Source organism: Macaca thibetana, chromosome 9 (genome assembly GCF_024542745.1).
Source record: "Macaca thibetana thibetana isolate TM-01 chromosome 9, ASM2454274v1, whole genome shotgun sequence".
Taxonomy (NCBI): Eukaryota; Metazoa; Chordata; class Mammalia; order Primates; family Cercopithecidae; genus Macaca; species Macaca thibetana.
Genome location: NC_065586.1, coordinates 29,983,761 through 30,006,813, shown reverse-complemented (window position 1 = coordinate 30,006,813; position 23,053 = coordinate 29,983,761). Strand labels below are relative to the sequence as shown.

Genomic DNA, 23,053 nt, shown 5'->3' with positions numbered 1-23,053 from the left:
GATTACAGGCGTGAGCCACTGTACCTGGCCTACAAATAATAATTTTAAAAAATTAGGCATGGTGGCATCTGCCTGTGGTCCCAGCTACTCAAGAGACTGAGGCAGGAGGATCACTTGAGCCAGGGAGGTCAAGGCTGCAGTGAGCCACTATTGTGCCAGCTTGGGTGACAGAGTGAGACCTCATCTCAAAAACAACCACCACAAAGAAAATGGCTTGAGAGAGAAGGGAAGGAGACTAGCTTGGGGATTCAGTGGTGATTAAGAGGCGGGTGAAGAAGTGAAGATTCTTTTTTTTTTTTTTTTTTTTTGAGACGGAGTCTGGCTCTGTCGCCCAGGCTGGAGTGCAGTGGCTGGATCTCAGCTCACTTCAACCTCCACCTCCCGGGTTTACGCCATTCTCCTGCCTCAGCCTCCTGAGTAGCTGGGACTACAGGCGCCCGCCACGTCGCCCGGCTAGTTTTTTGTATTTTTTTTTTAGTAGAGACGGGGTTTCAACGTGTTAGCCAGGATGGTCTCGATCTCCTGACCTCGTGATCCACCCATCTCGGCCTCCCAAAGTGCTGGGATTACAGGCTTGAGCCACTGCGCCCGGCCTAGAAGTGAAGATTCTTAAACATAGGTCAGGGTCGTGTGGTTTAAACTTCCCACTGGCATTAAAGAAGGGAACGCCAGTTTTCTTATCAGCTTTTCCAGTTTGGCAGGAGAGGGAGAGGTGAGCTTCAAAGCTAGCTACCAAAATCAAAATTGAAGTCAGATACTTTATTACAAATGAGCATGTAATGGGGTCTGATTTTGGTGTTAATCTGCATTTCCCTGGTAACTAATGATGTTTACCATCTTTTCACCTGCTTACTGGCCATATTTACATCTTTTTTATTGAGGTGTTTGGTCAAATCTTTTGTGTTAAAAAATGAATTCTCAAAGTAATAAAAGCCATATATGACAAACCCACAGCCAACATCATACGAAATGGGGAAAAGTTGAAAGCATTCCCTCTGAGAACTGGAAAAAGACAAGGATGCCCATTTTCACCACTTCTATTCTGTTGTATTCAACATAGTACTGGAAGTCCTAGCCAGAGCAATCAGACAAGAGAAAGAAATAAAAGGCATCGAAATTGGAAAAGAGAAAGTCAAACTGTCACTGTTTGCTGATGATATGACTGTATACGTAGAAAACCCTAAAGACTCATCCAAAGCTAGATCTGATAAATGAATTCGGTCTCAGGATTCAAAATTAGTAGGATTGCTTTACAAGACCAATCAAGTTGAGAATCAAATCAAGAACTTAATCTCCTTTACAGCAGCTGAAATAAAATAAAATAAAATACTTAGGAATACACTTAACCAAGGAGGTGAAAGATCTCTACAAGGAAAACTGCAAAACACTGCTAAAAGAAATCATAGATTTCACAAATGGAAACACATCCTATGCTCGTGGATGGGAAGAATCAGTATTGTGAAAATGACCATGCCGCCCAAAGCAATCTACAGATTCAATGCAATTCCCATCAAAATATCGTCATCATTCTTCACAAAACTAGAAAAAAAAAACCCTAAAATTCATATGGAACCAAAAAAGAGCCTACATAGCCAAAGCAATGCTAAGCAAAAAGAACATATCTGGAGGCATCACATTACCTGACTTCAAATTATACTAAGGCTATATTTGTCAAAATGGCATGGTACTACTGGTATAAAAATAGCCACATAGACCAATGGAACAGAGTAGAGAACCCAGAAATAAACCCAAATACATACAGCAAACTGATCTTCGACAAAGCATACAAAAACATAAATTGGGGAAAGGGTACCCTATTTAATACATGGTGCTGGGAAAACAGGTGAGCCACATGTAGGAGAATGAAACTGGATCTCCATCTCTCACCTTATACAAAAATCAACTCAAGACAGATCAAAGACTTAAATTTAAGACCTGAAACCGTAAACATTCTAGAAGATAACATCAGAAAAACTTTCCTGGACATCAGCTTATGCAAAAAACTCATGACTAAAATCCCAAAAGCAAACGCAACAAAAATAAAAATAAATAAATGGAACTTAATTAAACTAAAAATCTTCTGCACAGCAAAAGAAATAATCAGCAGACAACCCACAGAGTGGGAGAAAATATTCACAAACTATTCACCCAACAAAGGACTAGTATCCAGAATCTACAAGGAACTAAAACAAATCAGCAAGAAAAAACAAATAATCCTATCAAAAAGGGGCAAAAGGACATAAATAGAAAATTCTCAAAAGAAGGTGTACAAATGGCCAACAAGCATATGAAAAAACACCCAATATCACTAATTATTAGGGAAATGCAGGGGAAAACCATACTGAGATACCACCTTACTCTTGCAAGAATGGCCATAAGTAAAAAGTCAAACAACAGTCGATGTTGGTATGGATGTGGTGAAAAGGGAACACTTTTACACTGCTGACGGGAATGTAAATTAGTCCAACTCCTATGGAAAACAGTATGGAGATTCCTTAAAGAACTAAAAGTGGAACCACCATTTGATCCAGCAATCCCACTACTGGGTGTCTACCCAATGAAAAGAAGTCATTATATGAAAAAGACCCATACACATGCATGTTTACAGCAGCACGACTCGCAATTGCAAAGATATGGAACCAATCTAATTGCCCATCAACCAACAAATGGATAAAGAAAATGTGGTGCCTATATACACCACAGAAAACTACTCAGCCATAAAAGTAATGAAATAATGTCTTTTGCAGCAACTTGAATGGACCTGGAGGCCATTAGTCTAAGTGAAGTAACTAGGGAATGGAAAACCAAATATCATATGTTCTCACTTACAAGTGGGAGCTATGCTATGAGAACACAAAGCCATAGAATGATACACTGGACTTTGGGAACTTGGTAGGGAGAAGGTTGGGGGGAGTGAAAGATACAAGGCTACATATTGGTACTGCTAAGGTGACAGGTATGCTAAAATCTCAGTAATCACCACTGAAGAACTTATCCATGTAACCAGAACCCACCTGTACCCCCAAAACTATTGAAATAAAAAAATGAGTTCTCACTGAGTTTTGAGTATTATTTGTATGTTGTGAATGCAAGTCCTATATCAGATAGATAATTTGCAGGTATTTTCTCCCCGTTTGTAGCTTATCTTTGAAGTCTGTTATCAGTGTTTTTTGAAGAGCAGAAGTTATTAATTGTGATGAAGTCCAGTTTATCATCTTTTTCTTTTCTAAGTCATGATTTTGGGGTCCTATCTTTGCCTAACTCAAGGCAACAGATTTTCTCATTTATTTTCTTCTAGATATTTTATGGTTTTACATTTTACATTTATGTCTATAGTTCATCTGAAGTTGATTTTTATATTTGATAAGGAGTATGGAATAAAGTTCTTATGGGATACAGCAAAAGCAGTTCTAAGAGGAAAGTCCATAGCTATAAATGCCTACATTAAGAAAAAAGAGACTGGGTGCAGTGACGCACCCTGTATCCCAGCACTTTGGGAGGCCCAGGCGGGCGGATCACTTAGGTCAGGAGTTCTAGACCAGCCTGGAATACAAAAATTAGCAGAGCGTGGTGGTGTGTGCCTGTAATCCCAGCTACTTAGGAGGCTGAGGCAGGAGAATCACTTGAGCCCAGGAGGCCGAGGTTGCAGTCAGTAGAAACTGCACCACTGCACTCCAGCCTGGATGACGGAGAGAGACTCCATCTCAAAAAAAGAAAGGAAAAAAAAAAAAAAAAAAAAAAAAAGATCTCACAAAACAGCCTAACTCTACACCTAAGAGAAATTGAAAAGGAACAAACTAAGCCCAAAGTCAACAGAAGCAAAGAAACAACAATCTGAGCAGAAATCAAGGAAACCGAGATGAGGAAAACAATTGGAAAGATCAGTGAAACTGAGTTGTCTTTTGAGAATCGAAATAAGATTGGCAAACCTTTAGTTAGGCTAAGAAAAAGAGAGGACTTTGCAGGACAGTGGCCTCTTCAGAGTGGTCTTGAACTACCCAGTTTTTTCCCTGTCTCACTTGCAGTTCTCAAGAATAATTATAGAATGTGGTAGGAATGCGTTACCCTGAGGCAGGAAGAAATTGCCTGAAACAATCTGCACCTTAGTCCTGTCCTTCCTAGGGAATGTAACATTGTAAATTAGGGAGAAAGTACCTGGGACAGCCTGGACTTTTTTCCTCCCTCCCCTGGAATCAGGATGTCCTTCAAAGCTTTGCCCAGGGTGTCATGTGGTCCTTGAGATATGTAACCTGAGGTGGGCTGCCTTTCAAGGTCCCTCAGCGGTGGTGCAAACGAGGACCATGAAGTCCAGATATTATCCATCCCATCCTATGCAGCTTTAATGAATGTTGGGGGACTGCTCACAAGGGATCCTAGGCTTTTTTGATTGGCCCCTTGCTGTCTATCTGGAAGCAATCCATCTGCTTCATATAACATGTGTTTGTTCTGTCTTACCAGACTCAGGGAAATGGTAATTATAGACTCAAACAAATAAAATTAGCAGTGAAAGAGGAGAGCTTACAACTGATGCCACAGAATATACGAAGGATAATAGACTAGTATAAATAATTATATGCCAACAAATCGGATAACCTAGAAGAAATGAACAAATTCCTAGAAACATACGTACAAACTAGCAAGACTAAATTACGAAGAAATAGAAAATCTTAACAGACCAATAACAAATAAGGAGATTAAATCAGTAATCAAAACCCTCCAAACAAAGAAACGCCCAGGACCAGATGACTTCATTAGTGAATTGCATCACTCTTTTAAAGAAGAATTAATGTCAATCCTTCTTAAACACTAACAAAAAATTGAAGGGGAGAGAATGCTTCCCAACTAATTTTATGAGGCTAGCATTACCCTGATACCAAAGCCAGAAAAAGACATTACAAAAAAAGAAAATCAAAGGCCAGTATCTCTAATGAATACAGATGCAAAAAATCCCGTTGAAATACTAGCAGACCAAATTCAACAGCACATTTAAAGGGTCATCCACCACTATCAGGCGGGATTTATACCTGGGATGCAAGGATGCTTCAATGTAAACCAATTAATAACTGTGATGCACTGCAATAACAGACTGAAGGGTAAAATTATATGATCATCTTGTTAAAGGAAAAACTTCAGCCGAATTACTTTTAAAGGAGTTTAATTGAGCAATGAATGATTTGTGAATCGGGCAGCCCCCAGAATCACAGCAGATTCAGAGAGACTCCAGGGGTGCCTTGCGGTCAGAACAAATTTATAGACAAAAATGTAAACTGACGTACAAAAATCGGAAGCAAGGTACAGAAACAGCTGGATTGCTTACAGGTTGGCATTTGCCTTATTTGAACACAGTTTGAACACTTGGCAGTGTATGAGTGTTGAAGTACAATGCCAATACTCAGCTATATTTACAGGCGCATACTCCTAAGTTAGGTTTTCAATGTTGTCTACCTATTAAATTAGGTTACAGTTCATCTACAAGGACTCAAATATAGAAGTACGGAGTCCTTCTCAGGCCATATTTAGTTTGCCTTAATAATCTCAACAGATGCAGAGAAAGCATTTAACAAAATTCAACTTCCTTTCATGATAAAAACTCTCACCTGGCCAGGCGCAGTGGCTCACGCCTGTAATCCCAGCACTTTAGGAGGCCGAGGCGGTGGATCACTTGAGCAGGAGTTTGAGACTAGCCTGGCCAACATGACGAAACCCTGTCTCTACTAAAAAAGCCAAAAATTAGCTGGGCCTGGCGGTGCCCGCCTGTAATCCCAGCTACTTGGGAGGCTGAGGCAGGAGAATTGCTTGAACCCAGGAGGCGGAAGTTGCAGTGAGCTGTGGTTACACCACTGCACTCCAGCTTGGACAGAGCTGCACTCCAGAGGACAGAGCGAGACTCCTGCTAAAAAGAAAAAAGAAAAAACAAAAAACAAACAAAAAAAACTTCTCACCAAATTGGATATAGACGGAATGTACCCTAGCATAATAAAGGCCATATATGAGAAGCCCACAGCTAAAATCATTCACAATGGTGAAAAGGTGGAAGTTTTTCTACTAAGATTATGAACAAGACAAAGGTACCCACTCTCATGCTTTCTCCTCAACATAGTACTAGAAATCTTAGCCAGAATAATTAAGCAAGAGGGAAAAATAAAAGACACCCCAATTGGAAAGAAATTAAATTGCTTCTGTTTGCAGATGAAATGCCATGATCTGAAATATATAAAACCCAGCACACTCCACCAAAAAACCTGTTAGAATGATCAAGTTCAGTAAAGTTTCAGGATACAAAATAAACACACAAAAATCAGTTGTGTTTTTATTTTATTTTATGTTTATTTATTTATTTATTTACTTTTTTGAGACGGAGTCTTACTGTCACCCAGGCTGGAGTGCAGTGGTGCGATCTTGGCTCACTGCAACCTCCGCCTCCCGGGTTCAAGCGATTCTCCTGCCTCAGCCTCCCAAGTAGCTGGGATTATAGGCTTGTGCCACCATGCCTGGCTAATTTTTGTATTTTTAGTAGAGACGGGGTTTCACCATGTTGGTCAGGCTGGTCTTGAACTCCTGACCTCAGGTGATCCATCTGCCTCGGCCTCCCAAAGTGCTGGGATTATAGGTGTGAGCCACCTCGCCCTGCCCAGTTGTGTTTTTATACACTAACAATGAACTATCCAAAAAAGAAACTAAGAAGACAATTCCATTTACAATAGCATCAAAAACAATAAAATAAGAATACATCTAATTAAGGAGATGAAAGATCTGTACACTACAAACTATAAGACACTGATTAAAGAAATTTGAAGTACAAATAAATGAAAAGATTCTGTGTTCATGAATTAAAAGAATGATCATTGTTAAGATGTCCATATTACTTTCAATAATCTTTTTCACAGAACTATAAAAACATCCTAAAATTTTTATGCAAACACAAAAGAATCTGAATAGCCAAAGCAAAACATCCCACTACCTGATTTCAAAATCTACTACGAAGCTATAGTAATCAAAGTAGTATGGTATTGCAGTAAAAGCAGACACACAGACCAAGGAAATAATAGAATTTGTTTAAATACAGTCTCTTCTTTGGGATCTTTTATATTGCGGCTCTTTTTTCTTTCTTCCTTTTTAGTTATCATATGGAAGGCTGGTTGGAACGTTCCTGTAGATGTTTCCCGATGCACATATGAAAGTCGTTTTCCTAGAGCATGTGCCTAGGAGTGCAGTTGCTGGTTCAACTTGATGAGATATTTCCAAATTGCTTTCCAATGACGTTTACCAATTTGCTCTCCTATCAGCAGGATATGATTCTGCATCCTCCATGACATTTGCTTTGGTTCTGTCAGGCTTCTTTCTTTTATTTAAAAAAAAAAAAGTTTTTTTTTTTGTTTTTTTTTGTTTTTTTGTTTTTTGACTGGGTAAAACTTTCAAGTGCTGCAAAATTCAAAACCATAAAAAAAAAGTAGAATGTAGGCCAGGAGCAGTGGCTCATACCTGCAATCCCAGCACTTTGGGGGGCCAAGGTGGGTGGATCACGTGAGGTTAGGAGTTCAAGACCAGCCTGGCCAAAATGATGAAACCCCCTCACTACTAAAAATACAAAAATCAGCTGGGCATGGTGGTGCACACTTATAATCCCAGCTACTTGGGAGGCTGAGGCAGGAGAATCTCTTAAAGTTGGGAGGCAGAGGTTGCAGTGAACTGAGATTGCACCACTGCACTCCAGCCTGAGAGACAGAGCAAGATTCCATCTCAAAAAAAAAATAGAACATGAGCATGAGCATGCTATGACCCTGATCTGACCCTGATCTCCAGGCAGCCCATTTACAGTTTACAGTAGAAGTTCCTAATGGAATCTTACATGGGTATTTTTATGTGGACACTGGCAAGTGTGTGTGTGTGCGCGTGCACGTGCATGTGTGTGCGTGCGTGCACGTGCATGTGTGTGTGTGCACGCACGTGCGTGTGTGTGTGTGCTTTTTTGTTTGTTTTTTGACTTCTCAATCATTGTCTCATCACCATCCCTTTTGTGTCACCTGAAAAATATGTTGGAGATCATTCCACATCAGTACACAGAACTTCCTCAGTCTTTGTTTTTTAAAACATTAACTGCTACTTGATTCTTTTTTTTTTTTTTTTAATTTATTTATTTATTTTGAGACGGAGTTTTGCTCTTGTTGTCCACACTGGAGTTCAATGGTGTGATCTAGGCTCACTGCAACCTCTGCCTCCTGGGTTTAATTCTCCTGCCTCAGCATCAGCTGGGCTTATAGGTGTCCGCCACCATGCCTGGCTAATTTTGTATTTTTAGTGGAGATGGGGTTTCACCATGTTGGTCAGGCTGGTCTTGAACTCCTGACCTCAAGTGATCCACCTGCCTCAGCTTCCCAAAGTCTTGGGATTACGGTGTGAGCCACCATGCCTGGCCATGACTGTTTTTTAAATTAAAAGAATAATTTTTTTTGTGAAATGTATCATGCATAATAGAATAGAAAACATTTGTGTATGATCAGAAGAAGAATAAAATTAATTCCTGCATACACTTCTCTCAGGCTTAGAAGAATCATGTCAGTAGCTTAGAAGCGCCCTTTGATAGTCTTCTGTATGACAGCCCCGAGCCTCCACCCCAAGGAAATTCCTCTCCAAACCTTTGTGTTAGTGATTCCTTTGCCTTTCTTTATAGATTTCCAACTTACGTTTGTATCCTCAAAGGATGCATTGCTCAGTTTTGACTGAGTAGCAAATACAAACTTAACTGCAATAAAATGAGTTAATTGCCGGTAGGTTCCTGGGATAAGGTAAGTTCAACTGAATCTCTGGGTTTAAATTCCCTGGATGTGAAAGAGTATCCCTTTTGGAAAGGTCAGGGACAAGGCCATTGTTGAAACCTGGAAACATGGGAGCACATCACTGAGGCATCCATTTGTGGAGCAGGGTCTGGATTCAGCAGTGATGTGGTCAGGCAAGTAGGCTACCCAGAACTTCCTGGGTCCAAACTTACCATAATCTACCTCCAGCTCCCAAGAGTAGGTCAAAGAAGAACATTTCTGTGAGGGTGAAATGAGGATTCTCAGCTGATCCAAGTAGCAGGTCATAGAGGAGAAAAAAGAAACCTCAGTACATAGACAAGGTAGTCAATGAGCTCCATTGGACATGTGACCCTTGGTTTTAAAAAATGGCAGTGTGGATCTTGCTCATGACCTCCCAGGACATCCCTGGATGATGGTGCTTCTGTCTGGACTATGTTCCCTCTGTCTGGTCATTTTGGGACCTCCCTTTGTGATGCCAGGTATGCTCTTTGCCTCTCTGTTTGTGGGATTTCCCATGTTCCCATTCCTCTTCTTTCTTGGTTTGCTCTCATTTTTGTGGAGTGCTTCCTCTAGTAGCTTTCTGAGAAAGGATATATGTCAGATACATGTTTTGAGGGTTTGCATATGTTAAAATGTGTTTATTTTACCCTCATATTTAATTAGTAGTTTTATTGGGTATAGAATAATAGGTCAGACATTTTCCTTTAAGATATAAGCAAGATCTTCTGGTGTCTCAAAAAGTCTAAAGCCATGAATGTTAATTCTATGCATGCCCTATGTTTTACTCTCTGGAAACTTGTAGGATCATCTCATGCCTCTCAGGACTTGAAATTTCACGTGATGGGCTTTGGTGTGAATCTCTGTGGGCTCTCTCAATCTGGCTACTCAAGTCCTTCAGTCCTGAGAATTTTCTTGAATCATTTCATTGATGATTTTCTTGCCTCATTTTTTTCTGGAATACCTATTAAATATCAGCATTGGACCACCTGGACTGGTCCTCAAATTTTGTTATCTTTGCTCTTCTATTTTTCATCTTTTTGTGGTTTTGACTACTCTCTGGGAGATTTCCTCAAATTTAACTTTTTTTTTTTTAGACAGTTTTGCTCTTGTTGCCTAGACCAGAGTGCAATGGTACGATCTCAGCCCACTGCAACCTCCGTCTCCTCTGTTCAAGCGATTCTGTGGCCTCAACCTCCCAAGTAACTGAGATTACAGGCACCCACCACCAAGTCTGGCTAATTTTTTATATTTTGGTCGAGATGGGGTTTCACCATGTTGGCCAGGCTGGTCTTGAACTCCTGACCTCAGATGATCCTCCCGCCTCGTCATCCCAAATTTCTGGGATTATAGGCGTGAGCCACCACGCCTGGCCCAATTTTTACTTTTGTTTGTTCTATTGAGTTTGTCGTTGTTGTGTTTCTGCAATCATATTTTAGATTTCCAAAAGCTTTTTTTTGATTTCTGAATGTCTGAATGATCCTTTATTAAAAGACTCTGTTCCTGTGTCATGGATGCAAAGATTTCTCTTATGTCACTGAGAATATTAATTATATATGTAATTATATGTAAACTGAGTGTCCATTAGCTTCTGTTCTTAGGTTCCCATGAGATCCCTGTTTATTTAACTCATATGTACATCTTTACAAGGGACCCCTGCTACTTGAAGAAACTTGAAAGAGAATATGTTCTATCAAGCAGAAAAATTGAACACACCTCTTGTCTCTAAATAGTCTATATTTGAATACAAGGCAGATGCTGGATGCTAGATCCTTCATGTTCTCTAGCTGCTGAGTAAGCATAATTAATTTGGTTTAGTTTTAGGAGCAATAATTAGCTCATGATTCACACTGAAGAAAACGTTCCTATCTCTTAGGCTCCTTAAGGGTTTAAGTTTCCTAATTGTTTGAGAGTTCCAAGACCCATTAGCTTAATGAAATGTACAACAAATCCACTGTCTAAACAAATAGCACCTTTCACTGGGCCTGTTGGATACAGACTATTTATTTTTGTGTAAAAGTGACCAATATCAAGTTACACATTTGTTCCAGATGTTGCATCCAAAAAAGCTAAACTAGCCAGTACATAACAGTGTCACCTCGGCTCCAGAAGTGAGAAAGCTGAAGCCTCCACATGCTTGGAGAACAACAGTGGTTAGGCCAAAGGCTGGGACATTGAAAGCTGTTGTGTTTTGTGGTTAAGTGTGGCCATTGTGAACATCTGACCCATCCAGATACTCAAATTGGTCACACACTCAACTAGTAGCGATCTGCCGGTGTGTGGGTCTGTATTGCATTACTTTGTGTGTGAATGTGTTAGGGAAAGTCATAGAATTGGGTTTAATAGAAAAACAGTTCCGCACTTGGACTCAGACAAGGGAGGAGGAGCTTGTGGTCATCATTAAGGGGCCTCAAGCACATTCCCTTTCTCCAGGGCACACCTGGAATGGCACTGCCCTCTTGCCTGGAGCTCAGGTTAGGAATATGACTTGCTTTGGCCAATGAAATGTGAGTGAAAACTTCAAGTACCAGTGTGCCCTTATTGGCAGTCACTGCTCATCAGTACATTAGACCCACCCAAAGTGCTTAACATTCAGATTCCCAAGCTGAACTCCAGACCAATTGGAATAGAATGTCTCCAAGTAGAACCAAGGCAACAATATGTATTAAAGCCCTTGGGTGTTTACAGCATTGGGCCCAGGTTGAGTCCCACTGCTTGAGCTCCTGGTTCTATTTCATGTCTCTTTATAACACTTATTAAAATAGTGCTAATATTATTGGCATGGTGTTATATATTTGTTTTCTAGTATTTGCTCTTGTGCTTTGAGATGAGGCATCAGCTGGGAGCATGATTGGCCTCCTTCCAGCACCCCCACAACACCTACTGAGGCCCTGGGCTCCCCTATTGAGTGCAAGAGGGGTCCCTGGACTATATGCCCAAGTGCTACTATATTTTTGCTTGGCATGTATGTTTCTCATTGTGTAAAACTGCTATTCTTTTGATAATTCAAGTAACTATTTCATGTACTATAGCTTTGAAAACAAAAAATTGTAAGAAAAAACATCCAATGACTGTGCTGTGGTTGGAGACTTCATTACCAAGGTGGTTACATCTTCCTTTTACCTCTCATTTTGAGGAGCTATCTTCATAGAGGCAAGAGGCAGAGAAATTCTAGGCAGACAGGGGTGGGTCTGTGGCAAAACCCCACCTTCTGGAAATCCTGAAACCTGCGGCCCAAAGTGAGAACTTCCATCCCTTTTTGCCCGCTCTCTCCTGATTGGTTCTTTCTGAATAATGTCTTTTTTCCAATCAAATGTTGCCTTTTCCAAAGCTACCTATGGCCTGCCCTACCCCTCATCCTGTGCCTACAAAGACCCCAGGCTCAGCCAGTAGAGCGGAGAAGCAGCTGGACATTGGGAAGAGGTGACTTGACTTCAGAGACAGCAGCTGGATGTCAAAGAGGCAACTTGACTTCAAGGGAGAGCAACCTGCCCTTCCCATCTCCTTTCCAGCTCTCCTTTCCATTGAGATCTGCTTTCATTGATCAATAAAATTATCCGCATCCACCATCCTTCAATTCCTTCATGTGACCTCATTCTTCTTGGGCACCAGACAAGAATTCAGGATGCACCAAGGGCTGATACCCAAAAAAGCTGTCACACTGGCCCTTTTCCCTCACTGGCAGAGGGCAGCTGCCCCACATGGGGAGGCAAAAGGCCCACTGAGCTGATAGCCCACTGCTGTCTGCGGACAGCAGAGCTAAGAAAGCATTGTAACATGCCCTCTGGGGCTTTGAGGTCACAGGCACCTCCACCTAGACACTGCTGCGGGGCCTGCCTAGTTTGCTCCTGCTGGCAGCAAAGCAGCTAACTGGTTCCTGCACTCACTTGCCTACAGGCTCACTCCTGTGAAGGGTGGAGCATGGCAGACTCCAAGGAACGGAGTTTGCTCCTGCTGGTGCTGAAGCAGCCAGCTGGTTCCTGCATTCATTTGCTTGCGTGCTCCCTCCTACAAGGGGTTGAGTGGGGTGGGCTGAGTAAACAGGGCACCCCTGTCATGACTCCCGCAAAACAGTCAAGAAAATATCCTGCATCGTTTGACTCCTCGTCCTCCTCCCCTAATGGTTTGCAGTCTTTCCTATGTCATAATAAAGCTACATTTTATTCTGTAAAAAAAATTTGCTCTACAAGTTTAGAGACTCTGTGTCTTGTTCGCTGCCAATTCTTTAGGACCTAGAACAGTTCCTTGCAAATTATAGGGGCTCTTATTTAATTTCATAAAAGAAAGGATATTCCTCCCTGCAAAAGATAAAAGAAGATGATTTTAGAAAAAAATAACGGATTTTTTCTAAGAAAGAAAAACTGGCAGCTTTATACTGATTTTTTTTAAAAACTGTGATTACTAGAAAAAATATTGCACACTATTACATTATGGGTTGTGTTAAGATGAGATTTTTCCCTTGACTTTGACCCTCTTCGTGGAACTGGAGTGACTCATTTCACTCAGTCTGCAGCCTGCAGTCTGTGGATGGCTCAGTGTTAACAACTCAGTGAAAGGGTAGGGTGACAGCCTTCTGAAGCACCTGCCCTTTTTAATACCCTAAGTTCTTGTTCAATATCCTGGGAGAATCAGGTCACATGAACTACTTGAAAGATGATGAGTGCAGAAGACTCTACTGAGCAGTGGAAGTGGCTCTTGGTGGAAGGGGAGCTGGAAAAGGGATGGAGTGGGAAAAAGGTGATCTTTCCCTGAAGCCCAGCCTGTCTCCAGCCAGCCTCCCCTCTGAAGCCTCACTGTCTGAAGTTAGCTATGTTTATCATAGTCTCCAGTACGCAGTTGCTGCTTCTCTGCTCACCACCCAGCTGCTTGTATTCCCGATGATCAGCAGCTTGTGTGTGTGTGTGTGTGTATGTTTTTTTTTCCCTCTGCCAGCTGAAGTCTGTTTTCTTATGGGCACAGGATAGGCAGCAGGGTGGGCCAAAAAGGAAATCATTTGGGTGGAAAAACAGGGTTGGCTGTTTTCAGTTAGGGCCAAGGTTCCAGGCTTGAGGATAGAGTTTAGCTAGGAGCCCAGCCCTTCTTGGATCAGTGCGATTATTTTTCCCTTAGATACATGTCTTTAAATTAGGAGTCTGTATTCAACATTACAAGAGAAGTGAAACTCAAATGTCCAGCTTGCTCAAGTACTTCATTTTCAGTGGTGTACCAAAATGGAAGCAACACTCACTGCTCTTTTACTCAATTCAGATAGTCGCCCAAGATACCAAGCAGATACCTAGCAAAGCCCAGGAAAACCAGCCCTCACCACCCCTCCAGAGCTGAGGGCTGGGAGCTGCCCGCATGCATGAGTGATGGCTGAGTGTGGGAGGGCCCTGCTATCCCTTTCCAGCCTTCAGTAGCCAAACCCTGGGACTGGGACTGTTCTTTCTCTCATTCCCTTGCGGGGAAGGCAAGGGAAAATTCATATAATCCTTCTGAGAGCATGAAGATCCCAGGATAGCATATCTTTCCCCATTTCAAAAGGGAAACAGTGGTTTCCTTAATCTTTTGAACAAAGAAGAAATTTCCTATTTCATCTCTAAGAGCAGAAAGTGGAACAGATGACAAGCTGTTTGTGAAGGGTGTGAATATCTTCATGTCAACAGGAAACCCAGGGCCCTTGTGTAACTCTGAAAAGAAGAAAGATGTCTTCTACTCCTGATTAAGTCAGGTTCATCCCAAATAGAGGAGCTGGACAATTCTTGGTGGTTGAATAATCTTCTTTTCCGCTAGGTGCCATCTTGGGGAAATGGATTATTACATAATCTCTGTCTCCTCACAACCTAAGAAACTTAAAGGAGAGTTAAGTCAATTTACCTCACAAAAGAGAAATCGGGCTTATTATCAGAGTTATTTTCACCATATTTATATGAGTTTCTGAAAATAGCAATACAAAGACTATAACCTCACTTAAAATTTCAAACAACGTAGGATTAAAATGTAGACAGCTCCCAATTTTACATTATCCATTTCACTCCTGAAGGGCAAATGCTATTTGAAGTTTGGGGTGGGGCCTTCTAGACATTTGCTATGTATATACCACACACACACACACACATACACAGACACACACACACAGACACAGTGATTTCCTCCGTTCTCTGCCATCAAATGTAAAGCCCAGGAGTGAATTGGTGCCACTCCTCTAGGCTACTGTCCCCTCCTATTGTGTCCTCTCCTGTTGTGCCCCAAGTGTAGGCACAGCCCAGTCCCTTTCTCCACAGCAAGACTAATCAAGTAACTGATGGTCTGCATAGTGATACTGACATTTTTGAGGGACAACTGGCAGGAATTCCATCACATAACAAGCCAGAAAAGGAAACTAGATTATTGCTCTGGAATTGGACAGCCTGGGTTTGTATCCCAGCTTTTCTACTCACTAATGACCTGACTTTGAAAAAATTACCAAGGTGTCTTAATTTCTTATTTGTGAAATGAAGATAATAATAGTACCTGCCTTATAGGGTTGTTCACAGAATTATATTAAATATGTGAGAAGAGCCTATAGCCATGCTGGACAAGGAGTGCTCAGCAAATGTTAAACTTGTGTTACTCTTTCAAAAATCCATGTGTTACACTACAAGGCAGGGGTCAGCAAACTTTTTCAGTAAAGGGTCACATAGTAAATATTTTAGGCTTTGGAACCCATATGACCTCTGTCAAACTACTCAACTTTACACGGGGGAAAGAAGCCCTAGTCAATGTGTAAGTGCATGGGTCTGGCATGTTCCAATAAAGCTTTATTTATGACATGTGAATTTCAGATAATGTGCACAAGTCATGAAATATTTTGTTTTAAAATTATTTCTCAATCATTTTAATGTTAAAAAAACAAAAACAAAAACAAAAAAACAAAACATTCTTCCCTCCTGGGCCATGCAAAATCAGGTGGTAGGCTGGATTTGGCCTACAGGCTGTAGTTCACCAACAAATTCCACCACCAGCATCACAAGTGTCCCCACCTGGCCATTTCTGTACCCTCTCTTTTCCAGGTCCCCATCTCCCTGATTTTGCTCATCTTTCCTCTATAGGAGAAAACAAAACTCAGTAACCACCTTTCTACTCAAGAAGAGCCCTTTCCCATTAGGACACAGGGAGCATGGTCCCTCTGTCTCAGCACCTACACTCCAGGTTGAGCTCTGCCCTCACCTTTGCAAACCAGAGGGACCCGGGAAAATGGTCACATGTGTTATACATGGAAGCATTCCTTCTGTTGGGGACATATATTTTAATGGCTGCATAGCAGTCAACTGCTTGAGCCCACCAACTTCTTTAACTTGTCTCTTGGTGATTGTTATGGTTTGGATGTGTGTCTCCGCCCAAATCTCATGTTGAATTGTAATCCCCAGTGTTGGAGTTGGGGCCTGGTGGGAGATGATTGGATCATAGGGGTGGATTTCTCATAAATGATTTAGCATCATCCCATCATCCTGTTGGTGCTGTCCTTGTAATAGTCAGTGACTTCTTGCAAGATCTGGCTGTTTAAAAGCATGGAACCTCAGTCTCTCTCTCTCTCTCTCTCTCTCTCTCTCTACTGTTCCCACCATGTGAGATACCTGCTCCCCCTTCACTTTCTTTTTTTTTTTTTTTTTTTTTTTTTTGAGACAGAGTCTGGCTCTGTCGCCCAGGCTGGAGTGCAGTGGCCAGATCTCCGCTCACTGCAAGCTCCGCCTCCTGGGTTCGCGCAATTCTCCTGCCTCAGCCTCCCGAGCAGCTGGGACTACAGGCGCCCGCCACCTCGCCCGGCTTATTTTTTTTTTTTTGTATTTTTAGTAGAGACGGGGTTTCACCGTGTTAGCCAGGATGGTCTCGATCTCCTGACCTCGTGATCCGCCCGTCTCGGCCTCCCAAAGTGCTGGGATTACAGGCTTGAGCCACCACGCCCGGCCTCCCCCTTCACTGTCTACCATGATTGTAAGCTTCCTGAGGCCCTCCCAGAAGCATATGCCTGTGTTATGCTTCCTGTACAGCCTGCAGAACCATGAACTAATTAAACCTCTTGTCTTTATTTATCTAGTGTCAGGTATTTCTCTCTCTTTTTTTCTTTTTCTTTTCTTTTCTTTTTTTTGAGGCAGGGTCTTGCTCTATTGCCCAGGCTGGAGTGCAGTGGCACAATCTCGGCTCACTGCAGCCTCCACCTCCTGGGTTCAAGTGATTTCTCCCACTTCAGCCTGCTGAGTAGCTGGGATTACAGATGTGCACTACACGCCCAGCTACTTTTTGTATTTTTAGTAGAGATGGGGTTTTGCCATGTTGGTCAAGCTAAGTATTTGTTTATAGCAATGCACAAATAGCCCAATACAGTAATGAATGTTTATATCATATTGTTTCCAGGTTTGCACTATACAAAGAATGTTGCATTTTCTCATAAAATCCTCAAATAACTCTATGAGAGGGGAACAATTTAATCTCATTTTACAGATGAAGTGATGGAGAGAGGCAGAGAAAAATGAAGTAACTTGGCCAATTTCATACACGGTTATGATGGAAGCTGCTATGACTCCACTTCCTGGATACAACTGACTGACCTCCAAGAGTGGTCACCGGAGCCAAGATATTGTTACTGTCATATTCGTTTTCTTGTATTACTTAATTGGCCTATAAGCAGGTACGTGGCCCATGCTAAACCAATCAGTGTCCTTTTCCTAGAATTTTAGAACTGGAATCAGGAAACTCTTATAATTCAAACTCAGGTCTACTAGTCTACTAGCAGACTTTTGGAGAAAAATTCCTCTGTTTTCATGAGAATCTTGAGGGCACTCAAAGCTTGGTTCCAGGTGTTCCCGAGGCCCAGCTATACCCCAGACCTCCCAGAAGCTAAGTTGCTTTGTAAGAGTCCACAGTATGTATATATCAATTCCTTTTTTTTTTTTTTTGAGACAGTGTCTGGCTCTGTCGCCCAGGCTGGAGTGCAATGGCACGATCTCGGCTCACTGCAACCTCTGCCTCCCAGGTTCAAGCGATTTTCCTGCCTCGGCCTCCAAAGTAGCTGGGACTACAGGTGCCCGCCACCATGCCCAGCTAATTTTTGTATTTTTAGTAGAGATGGGGTTTCACCATTTTGGTCAGGATGGTTTCGATCTCTTAACCTCGTGATCCGCCCTCCTCGGCCTCCCAAAGTGCTGGGATTACAGGTGTGAGCCACCGTGCCTGGCCTAATCAATTACTTTTTAAAGTTTTTTATTAAAAAAATATTTTCCTTCACTTTTACCTGAAACAGTTCTAATTAAGTAAATTTAATTACCTAGTGGTACTGTAAACATTGTAAGAAAACAGCTATCAGGATGTGGATGATTTCTCTGATGGCAACTTTGATAGGTTTGTAAACCAAAAATAAATTTCTAAGCCCTCCAGCCAACCAAATAGATCCCTTCTTGGCCAAGAGGACCCTAGATAAATCTGAAAAACTGAATTCCCGGCCATGACAGGAAGGCAGGTTGGACATACCTCATTATATTCCCTCCCTTTTGGAGTTTAGGCACAACCGACCAGCATTAACATTAAAATACAGACCATAAGACTGAAGAAAACAGACTCTTTGTGGCAATAAGATAACAAATTTCAACCTGACTCTGGTATAGCATTGCATGACAGATAGCAGACCTGGAGAGAAATCAAAATATTTTACCCCAAAATATATTTATTTGACATATTTTGAAATTGTCTTGCAAAGCCATCTTTTGTGGGGGAAATTTGCATCTGCAGAGAATCTCCATTAATGGAGAATGGAGATAATGCAGCCAGGCCTTTCCTGGATCTAGGAGAGATTAAGAGTGAAATATTTTAAGATCCAAAAAGATACATTTACTATCTTTTCTCTCTGAAGGCTGCTACCTATGAAACTTCATCTACATAACAAGAACTTTGGTCTCCATAAACCCCCTTATCTTAAGCATTTTTTTCTACTGACTTCAAGTCTTTAGACAAAGCTTAACTCTTTCAACCAATTACCAATCAAAAAATCTTTGAATCCACCTATGACCTGTAACCCGCATCCCCCATCTCACTGCCTGCTTCAAGATATCCTACCTCTTTAGGCCGAACAAATGTAGACCTTCCATTATTAGTTTAGTATTTTACCTGCAAGTTCCATCTCACTAAAATGTATAAAACCAGGCTGGGCATGGTAGGTCACGCCTGTAATCCCAGCACTTTGGGAGGCTGAGGCAGGGGAATCACTTGAAGTCTGGAGTTCGAGACCATCCTGGTCAACATGCAGAAACCCTGTCTCTACTAAAAATACAAAAATTAGCCAGGTGTGGTGGCACACACCTGTAATCTCAGCTACTTGGGAGGCTGAGGCTGGAAAATTGCTTGAACCTAGGAGGTGGAGGTTGAGCAGAGATCACACCATTGCACTCCAGCCTGAGTGGCAGAGTGAGACTCTGTCTCAAAAAAAAAAAAAAAAAAAAAAAAAAAGTATAAAACCAAACTGTAACCCAACTGCCTAAGGCACTCTTTATCAAAAGCTCTCAAGACTGTTCCCTGGGCTATGGTCACTCATACTAGCTTAGAATAAACCTCTTTAAAATATTTTACAGCGTTTGGGGGTTTTTTCCATCAGCAGATTACAGACTCATGACAAGTATTTCTACTGAATAGCCAAAAGAAAATACATTTAGCAAACCAAGAAACATACTCTATTAGCCATGGCATAAAAACAGACAATCGTAAGCCACCAGTGTTCCAGAACTTTCTTTGCTAAAAATAAACAGGGGGAACAAGTAGAGAAGTAAAGTAGGAATAACAAATCTCAATCACCAGGAATAAACCATTTAAACTCTTTTCTGTAACCTCCTCACTTTTATGTAAAATAAAGGAGGTAGACCAGATAACTGCCTAGCTCCCTACTATCTCTAAAATTATAATATTTAGCTCTGATGTTAAAAATGTCAACGATAATTCACAAACTTAGACTGAATGCTTTTAACAGTACCCAAGTCACCTCTCTTCTGGCTTGTAGGGTTTCTGCAGAGAGATCTGCTGTTAGTCTGATGGGCTTCCCTTTGTAGGTAACCTGACTTTTCTCACTGGCTGTCCTTAACATTTTTTTCTGTGTTCCAACCTTGGAGAATCTGATGATTGTGTGTCTTGGGGTTGGTCTTCTCGTGGAATATCTTAATAGTGTTCTCTGCATTTTCTGAATTTGAATGTTGGCCTGTCTTGCTAGATTGAGGAAGTTTTCCTGGATACTATCCTGAAGTCTGTTTTCCAACTTGGTTCCATTCTCCTTGTCATTTTTAGGGACCCCAATCAATCGTAGGTTTGGTCTTCTCACATAGTCCCATATTTCTTGGAAACTTTGTTCATTCCTTTTCATTCTCTTTTCTCTAATCTTGTTTTCACACCTTATTTCAGTAAGTTGATTTTCAGTCTCTGATATCCTTTCTTCTGCTTGATTGATTCAGCTACTGATACTTGTGTATGCTTCATGAAGTTCTTGTGCTGTGTTTTCCAGCTCCATCATATCATTTATGCTCTTCTCTAAACGGTTTATTCTAGTTAACAGTTCCTGTAACCTTTTTTCAAGGTTCTTAGCATGCTTGCATTGGGTTAGAACATGCCCCTTTAGCTCAGAGGAGTTTGTTATCACCCACCTACTTCTGTCAATTCATCAAACTCATTCTCTGTCCAGTTATGTGCCCTTGCTGGAGAGGAGTTGTGATCATTTGGAGGAGAAGAGGCATTCTGGTTTTCAGAATTTTCAGCATTTCTGCACTGGTTTCTCCTCATCTTTGTGGATTTATCTACCTTTGATCTTTGAGGCTGATGAGCTTTGGATGGGATTGCTGTGTGGGTTTTGTTGTTGTTGATGTTGATACTATTGCTTTCTGTTTGTTAGTTTTTCTTCTGAGAGTCCAGCCCCTCTTCTGCAGGTCTGCTGCAGTTTGCTGGAGGTCCACTCCAGACCCTATTTGCCTGAGTATCACCAGTAGAGGCTGCAGAACAGCAAAAATTGCTGGTTGTTCCTTCCTCTGGAAGCTTCATCTCAGAGAGGCACTGGCCTGATGTCAGCCGGAGCTCTCCCGTATGAGGTGTCCGTCAACCCCGGTTAGGAGGTCTCTCCCAGTCAGGAGGCACGGGGGTCAGGGACCCACTTGAGGAGGCAGTGTGTCCCTTAGCAGAGCTTGAGCACTTGTGCTGGTAGAACCCTCCTTGTCCAGATCCACTGCTCTCTTCAGAGCGGGCAGGCAGGAACGTTTTAAGTCTGCTGAAACTGCACCTACAGCCTCCCCTTCCCCCAGGTGCTCTGTCCCAGGGAGATGGGTGTTTTATCTATAAGCCCCTGACTGGGGCTGCTGCCTTTCTTTCAGAGATGCCCTGCCCAGAGAGGAGGAATCTAGAGAGGCAGTCTGGCTTTGCCGCACTGTACTGGATTCTGCCCACTCTGAACTTCCTGGCCTCCTTAGCACTGTGAGGGGGAAACTGCCTACTCAAGTCTTAGTGATGGCGGACGCCCCTCCCTGCACCAAGCTCCATCGTCCCAGGTTGACTTCAGACTGCTGCGCTGGCAGCAAGAATTTCGAGTCAGTGGTTCTTAGCTTGCTGGGCTCCGTGGGAGTGCGACCCACTGAGCAAGACCGCTTGGCTCCCTGGCTTCAGCCCTTTTCCAGGGGAGTGAATGGTTCTTTCTTGGTGGCGTTCCAGGCGCCACTGGGGTACGAGAAAAAAAAAAAAAAAAAAAAAAACTCCTGCAACTAGCTTGGTGTCTGCCCAGATGGCTACTCAGTTTTGTGCTTGAAACCCAGGGCCCTGGTGGTGTAGGCATACGAGGGGATCTCCTGGACTGTGGGTTCAAAAACTGTGGCAAACGCTTAGTATTTGGGCTGGTCCCTCATGGCTTCTCTTGGCTGGAAAAGGGAGGCCCCCGGCTGCTTGCACTTCCAGGGTGAGGCGACACCCCACCCTGCTTTGGCTCACCCTCCATGGGCTGCACCCACTGCCTAATCAGTCCCAATGAGATGAACAGGGTATGTCAGTTGGAAACGCAGAAATCACCCGCCTTCTGTGCTGGTCTCACTGGGAGCTGCAGATCGGAGCTGTTCCTATTCCACCATCTTGCCAGATCCCCTGAACTCTTTTAAACGTGCTTGAATAATAATTTTTTAAAAATTTGAACAGGAGGATTGAAAAATAGGAAATCCTTTCTCTTTCGTTATACCTATTGATAATCTGGTGTTCTTACACAAAGGGTTAGGGCATTGTGTTATGAAAACTGTAATTAAAAACCACAATTACTTTTGCAACAACTTAATAAAATGTTAACACATCTAATCTCCTCTGAGAAGAAATGTATTTTGTTGTTTTTATTTATGTAGCCTGCTAGTGTGAAAGATGCCTATTTATACAATAAGTCATCTAAGTATACTTAGAAAATAAAATAACAACTTGAATTTGACCTCTGGATTGCCTCCAGAAAGAGTCAACTTTGTGTACTAAACAAACGTCATCTTAAGTCAGAAAGTGGTCTATACAGGGCTTTTGTTCGCCTGTGTGCATTGTAATAGTCTAGTGATTTGTTTGCTTTAAAAAGTGGGGTGGGAATAAGTTCTTTTGTGCTGATTATTTTTCCTGGGTTCACGATAGGGAAAATCTCTTTCTTTTTTCTTTTTTTGGATGGATTACCGCTCTATCGCCCAGGCTAGAGTACAGTGATGTGATTTCGGCTCACTGCAACATCTGCCTCCCAGGGTCAAGTGATTCTCCTACCTCAACCTCCTGAGTAGCTGGGATTACAGGCGCGTGCCACCATGCCAGCTAATTTTTCTATTTTTAGTAGAGACGGGGTTTCACCATGCTGGCTAGGCTGGTCTTGAACTCCTCATCTCGTGATCTGGCCATCTCAGCCTCCCAGGAACATTTCTTAGTTGAGGAATTTCTTTCTCGTATTCATTGCATGAGTTTGATTTCAGTATGTTATCTGTTAGATAAATAATCATTACTGAAAATGGATTCAGAAAATCAAGGGTAGAGCAGTTTGGATTAAGCTCGAGTGTTCACCAACAAGTCAATCCTAAGTACCTGTGGATTTCACTCAAGCAACCCATGGAATAAAGTTTTTGTGATTTCTTACCAAATTCTAATATGAAAATAAAGATACGTACTGTACTTTCTATCACTATTATATTTTCTTTATAGTATATAAAATAGGACAAAATGTCATATATCTTTGTTACAGTGTTGTTTTCTTTGTCTTGTTAGGACAGGTTTTTAATAAT

At 41.9% G+C, this 23,053-nt stretch overlaps 1 protein-coding gene across 2 annotated transcripts in view; it reads left to right on the top strand.

Moving 5' to 3' along the window:
- The window catches only part of LOC126963361 (10 kDa heat shock protein, mitochondrial), a 328,484-nt gene that overhangs the window by 242,891 nt on the left and 62,540 nt on the right, over window positions 1-23,053 (top strand). The window lies entirely within an intron of this gene.